General features: G+C 36.3%; 1 pseudogene; it reads left to right on the top strand.

Moving 5' to 3' along the window:
* The first annotated feature begins 732 nt into the window (after nt 1-732).
* On the top strand, nt 733-912 carry LOC129483836 (uncharacterized; annotated as a pseudogene).
* Nucleotides 913-7,041: the final 6,129 nt, after the last annotated feature.

Raw genomic sequence — 7,041 nt, 5'->3', positions numbered from 1 at the left:
AAGGATTATAAATCATTCTACTATAAACACACATGCACACGTATGTTTATTGTGGCAGTATTTACAATAGCAAAGACTTGGAACCAACCCAAATGCCCATCAATGATAGACTGGATAAAGAAAATGTGGCACATATACATCATGAAATACTATGCAGCCATTAAAAAGGAGGAGTTCATGTCATTTGCAGGGACATGGATGAAGCTAGAAACCATCATTCTCTGCTAACACAGGAACAGAAAACCAAATACTACATGTTCTCACTCATAAGTGGGAGATGAACAATGAGAACACATAGACACAGAGAGGGGAACATCACACACCAGGGCCAGTCATGGGATGGAGAGTAAGGAGAGGGAGAACATTAGGACAAATACCTAATGCATGTGGGGCTTAAAACCTAGATGATGGGTTGATAGGTGCAGCAAACCACCTTGGAACATGTATACCTATGTAACAAACCTGCAGGTTCTGCACATGTAACCCAGAACTTAAAATAATTTTTAAAAAAGTTAAAAGTTTTAGTGCATTGTGAATTTTAAATCTATTTTTTTGAAATAATTTTTATTTTTTATATTACTATATGAAATAATTCTTTGTATAGAATTTCTCAAATTTACTGACAAACTTTTTCATTATACATAGACACACACACACACACACACACTCTCTATTGTGTCTTCAATTATTTCTCCTTTTTTGATGTTGATCCACATATTAGTGGGTCATCCCATAATTTATTGGCCTTTTGGCTATGATCAAGTATAGCATCTGTTCTCATCAGTTTAATATATTATTTTTTGTTATTACTTTATTTTCCTAATCAGCCTTGCTAAAGATTGTTCTATTATACTATCCTTTCTAGAGAATTTATCCTTGGTTTGGATGACACTCAGGTATAGATCGTATATTTGTTTTATTATATTACATTTTATTAACCTCTGTTCTTATACTTACTATGCCCATTCTTCTATTTTCTTTGGCTAATTTTTGTTCTTTTAAGTTGCCTACATTAGATTCTTAGTTCATAAAATTTTAGTTTGTTCTTGTTGAAAACACAAATGTAATTACGGCTGGAAATGTTCCAAAGTTTTGTTATGTGAAATTAATGCACTCATTATCATTTGATTCTTTTGTGTGAGTGTGTGTGACAGAGTTTCACTCTTGTTGTCCAGGCTGGAATGCAATGGCAGAATCTCGGCTCACTGCAACATACCCTCCTGGGTTCAAGTGATTCTCCTCCCTCAGCCTCCTGAGTATCTGGGACTACAGGCATCCACCACCACATCCGGCTAATTTTTTATATTTTTAGTACACTTGGGATTTCGCCATGTTGGCCAGGCTGGTCTTGAACTCCTGACCTCAGGTGATCTACCCGCAACAGCCTCCCAAATGGCTGGTATTACAGGAATGAACTACCACGCCCAGCCCATTTAGTTCTATTTTTCAAAGTGTATTTACTTTTTTCCCTCAAAAGCCTGGCCTTTCTTTTTTAGATAATTATAAAGGTTACAACATACAGTGTTTTCTGGCTATATTTGTTCTTGGTTCATGTCTCATTTAGCTGCATTATCTCAAGTAACACGGTCTGTAAAATATTTAATTTTGAAATGTCTAGAAGCATCATTGTGAAAAAGTACATGTTCTTTATTTGTAAATATGTTATTTGCATATAATATGTTCTCTATATTAGGCTTCAGATATTTACACATTTCTATTATACAAGCATTGCTCAAATCTTTATTTGTATTCTTGTTTTCTTTATCTCATTTTTGTTTTGTTTTGTTTTGTTTTTGTTTTTTGAGAGGGAGTTTCCCTCTTGTTGCCCAAGCTGGAATGCAATGGTGCCATCTCGTCTCACTGCAACATCTGCCTCCTGTGTTCAAGCCATTCTTCTGCCTCAGCCTCCCGAGTGGCTGTAATTATAGGTGCCCGCCACCATGCCCAACTAATTTTTTGTATTTTTAGTAGAGAAGGGGATTTACCATGTTGGCCAGGCTGGTCTCAAACTCCCAACCTCAGGTGATTCTTCCACCTCGTGCTCCCAAAATGTTGGGATTACAGGCATGAGCCATCGCGCCTGGCCTATCTCTTGATTTTTATTAAAAATTTATTAAAATCTCTCCCATGACTCTGAAATTAACAATTTATTAATTTTTTCAGATTTGACTTTTAAATATCAAAAGCATGTAATTAGATATAGTCAAGTTCACAAATGTTATGTCTTTTTTGTAGATTCTTCATTTGACTTCTATGTTGTAATCTTTATCATCAATTTTGTCTTAATTATGCAACATTGGAATTTTTGGCTAATGCTTCCCCATCCTCCCACTACACAGACTCTTTGGATTTATTTTTCTTATGATCAATTATCTTCTTAAACAGCTTTTTTCTGTAAGAGTCTAAAAGTCAAAATTCACTTAGTGTTTTATTACTCACAAATACATCTTTGCTGTTTCTACGCATGGATAACAGCTTAACTATCATAAAATACTTGGTTGTCTGTTTCCCCAAATGTAGACAATACCATGTTAAGAGTATTCCGCCATTCACTGTTAATGAGAAGAAAGTTTTCAATCTAATTATCATTTTTTATAGATAATGTCATTTCTCTCTGATACATGTTAACATTTTTATTTCACTTTTAGTTTTTTACTATTATACTCTCATTTTTTAAGTATGCTTTCATATTTACTTGATTGTCTTGGTATACAAAGTTTACATTTGATTTGGGGATTTACAATTCCTTCAATTATACAAGATTCTAAATTATCATCCATTTATGTATTCCTTTTTCTTCTTTTGCTCCTTTTTCTTCTTCTGTGATTTCTCATGTACGGTGTATTTTTGCTCAAAATATTAGCTACTACCTGCTGTGGAAGGCTTACTAATGCATCCTGCAATGTATCAGGCTTATCTATCCATGTGACTTGCTTTGTTCAACAAAATTTGAGTAAGATTGACAAGTGCCACATTCTAACCAGAAGTATTAAAAGTGATGACATGGTTTTATCGTACTTTTTATAGACATAAGATCAATAGTGTCTTACAGATGAGTTAGTCTATCAACTTGGGTTGCTGAGGAAGGAAAACATGGACAAACTGACTCTCAATGCACATGTTCTGTGAATGAGAACTCAATGTTTATTATTTTTATTGCGAATATTCCAGTCAGTTTTACTTAGGTGTAAATTAGTTAAATCTGACTTGTAAACACCAATGAGACAAATGTTAAAATTTCTCAATCCATCCTCTTTTAAATATTCCTCTCTGTATATTTTTATCTTTTTTTCTTTAGAAGAGTTCCTCATTAACTACTAATCTACTTTTTTAGTGAAAGTCTATATAACAAAGTGATGGCATACTTCAAAGAATTTAATTAAAGATATTTAATGGGTCAGGCATTTATAGAAACAAGGAAATGTCTAAGGAAATTATTAAGATGTGGTGAAACACCCAGTGAAAAGTAATAGCAGGGAGGTCTTACTATCTTAGGCCTGAAGAGACAAGGGAAGGCAATGGTTTATTGGAATCAGTAAGTACTAAAGCTGTGAAAGAAAGAGAAGCCCATCAAAGCTATAAGCCTAGTCACAGAGGAATACAAGCATTGCCAGACTGTTAGGAGAGAGTGGAAGTCCAGAAAAAAATGCCCACTCTTTCTGTCCTAATGGCTTTCAATCTACCCCTTAACTTTCCCTGTGTCTGAACCCAAATCCAATTGACACTAAAACTCCAGATTATATAATCCACAGAACTAAGTCCTAAAAGCATAGAATATGAAAAAAATGGCAGATAATTGATCTAGATTTGGGAGCATAGGGAAATAAATAGTCAGCACATTTTCCAATTTCTCTTATTGACCAAGTCCAATAAAGAAATTATTACACCTATTAATATTTTCATTTAATTTACTTTTTTATTAGGTGACATTTTAGGTTATAAGGAACAGAAGCTGAATGTGTGGGATTAGACCATTGTTAAAAGGACAGTGGGTAGATGTCCAATTTGGCTATTACAAAATAATTCATGCTTAAATAACGTTTCTGCCAAAACAACTATAAAAGCAATGCAAAATACATAAAACACCCATTCAAATGCATTGTAGATCAGCCAACACAGTCATAATATGCTCCATATTCACTTTTGATTAGAAATTAAGAATATTTGCCAATTTTAAGTCTAGGACAACAGCAAATGAACATAAAGCCCCAATCCACCTGTGTTGAGGAAACAGAGGTTTGCAATCTAGCATTTCCAAAGGGCTAGAAATGGAGGGAAGGAAACTGCTGAAAACTGAACCCAAAATTTTGCATGAAATTTTTCTTCAGAAAGTTTGAATGATGAAGATGCCCACAGGAAGGACACACTTCAAAAAAAAAAAAAAAAAACTATACAAATGAAAAACACCAGAAAGCAGCAGCTGGGATGCTAAAGAGCTGAGCAGAACTTTTTTTTACAGATGTAGAGCTCTGAGAAGACAGAAGTTTGTGTTCACAACCTACCAAGAGACTCTGGTAAAAGCCTAGGCTTTCAGCTGAGGTCTTTGAAGGTTTATATCCTAGGAGCAAAGAAAAGCTGAAGTACACTAGCCATAACGTAGGCTAAAACCTACTCTTCACAGTAATAATGTCATACTTCAATAATAACTGCATGCTCTTAAAATGTTTTCTTATAAACTGTTGCTTGCAAGGAAGAATAAAGTCAGTAATATCACTGTGGAAAAATCAGACAACACCTTAAGAGAATGATCTAAACTAATTCACCAGTGAGAGACAGATGGAAAATATGTTTCTCCAGATGTGATACACTGTGAAAGACATAATATCCTCTATGCAGTTTTTCAGGCAAGAACGCATCAAGAAAAAAACAAATCAGGAACTTTTATCAATAAAGGTTGAAAGAGCTGTATTCTTCAACAGTATTGTCACAAAAGGCAAAGTAAAATTGTAGAAATGTTCCATAATTTTAAAAGTTCAAATGGCATGATCACTAACTGGTTCCTCACCCTAGACTGCCACGTGTACTAGAGGGAAGACATGACATTATAGAGTGAACTGACAAAATTAGAGTAGAAAGAGTATATTAAATAATAGTATTATAAATAATGATAATGTACTGCATTTGGTAACCGTACTTTTAATAGGTAATATAATATCTCTATTCATAGGAAATAGACACTGAAGTATTTAGGGACAAAGGGCTATAACATACCTCAACTACCTTAAATGGTTCAAAAAATATGTATATATTATAGAGACAGTGTGCATGCTTTAATAATGAAATGAAATAAAATATTAACATTAAGTTATACCAAATAGAATAGGTAAGTGTTCTTTGAAGCATTTTTTTTTTTTTTTGAGATGGAGTCTTGCTGTGTCCCCCAGGTTGGCGTGCAGTGGCGTGATCTCAGCTCACTGCAAGCTCCGCCTCCTGGGTTCGCGCCATTCTCCTGCCTCAGCCTCCTGAGTAGCGGGGACTACAGGCGCGCGCCAACACGCCCGGCTAATTTTTTGTATTTTTAGTAGAAACGGGGTTTCACCGTGTTAGCCAAGATGGTCTCGATCTCCTGACCTCGTGATCCGCCCGTCTTGGCCTCCCAAAGTGCTGGGATTACAGGTGTGAGCCACTGGGCCCAGCCTCTTTGAAGCATTTTAATTCTTAAACGTTCTTGTAAGTTTGAAATCACTTCCAAAAGTTTTAAAAAATCAAATAACTTGATCTATGATAGCATTAAGAGGAGAGAAACCATAAGATTGATTAGGTGTCGAAAGGCTTTAGATAAAACTCAGCACCCATTCAAGATAAAAAGTGTCCACATTCTGGGAGTAGAAGGGATATTGCTTGATCTGAAAAACTGTATTTACCAATCTCTGCAGCTTACATCATATTCACAGGTGAACATACACTTCTCCTCTTAGATTAGGAAAAAGACAAGGATGACCACTGCCTCTACTTCTATTGAAGTTTTGTTTGTTTGTTTTTTGAGATGGAGTTTCGCACTTGTTGCCCAGGCTGGAATGCAATGGTGCAATCTCGGCTCACCGCAATGTCCATCCCCCAGGTTCAAACGATTCTCCTGCCTCAGCTTCCCGAGTAGCTGGGATTACAGGCATGCAACACCATGTCTGACTAATTTTATATTTTTAGTAGAGATGGGTTTTCTCCATGTTGGTCAGGCTGGTCTCCAACTCCCGACCTCAGGTGATCTGCCCACCTTGACCTCCCAAAGTGCTGGGATTACAGGCGTGAGCCACTGCACCCAGCCTATTTAACATTTTACAAGAAATCCTAGTTAACAAAAATAAGGAGAATAGCAATTATACATAAAGGTTGGTTAAAAAACCAAACCAAACAACAACAACAAAAAACGGACCTAGTGCCCAGATCTTGCCTTCAAAGGAGAGTGTTCTTTGAAGAAATAATTGATTCTAGATCTGTGGAAGAGAAAACTGAGGCTGGAACATCTTTTTGTCCAAAAAGGAAGTGCTCAAAGAATAATAGTGTCATGATACATGGAAATAGAAACTGGCTTGAAGTAAATTCCACTCACCAAATTTGGGTCAATTTCAGAATCAAAATGGACAATGAAATCAATGGATAATAACACAAAGAATCAAAACAAATACACATGGATCGACAGTGATACTGAAAAGAAGTGTTGCAACCAAGTGAGTCAAGCGAGTTATACAGAAACGCCACACTTTGAGACGAATTCAGGAGTCCTGTATTAGCCGGCGACCGAGAGAAGGCTAGCACTCAAAATTCTCTCGGCACCGAAGAAGGGGCTAGATTGTCTTTTATACTTTGGTTTAGAAAGGTGGGTGGGGGGGGGGTCGGGGAGTCTAGTTAAAACAATCTTACAGAAGGGAAGTAGGCAAAAAGTTAAAAGGATAAATGGTTACAACCAAGCAAACAGTTCCACGTGCAGGGGCTTTGAATCTATCACAAGGTGATAGACGCGGGGCTTTGGGTGTTATCAACCTGACACAAATGTGGGGGCTCTGGGTGCAAATTCCTGGAACTGCAGATATAGCTTGCCAC

This window comes from Symphalangus syndactylus, chromosome 5 (genome assembly GCF_028878055.3).
Source record: "Symphalangus syndactylus isolate Jambi chromosome 5, NHGRI_mSymSyn1-v2.1_pri, whole genome shotgun sequence".
Taxonomy (NCBI): domain Eukaryota; kingdom Metazoa; phylum Chordata; class Mammalia; order Primates; family Hylobatidae; genus Symphalangus; species Symphalangus syndactylus.
The sequence above is the reverse complement of the archived record's forward strand: the minus strand, read 5'-3'. Positions and strand labels throughout refer to the sequence as shown.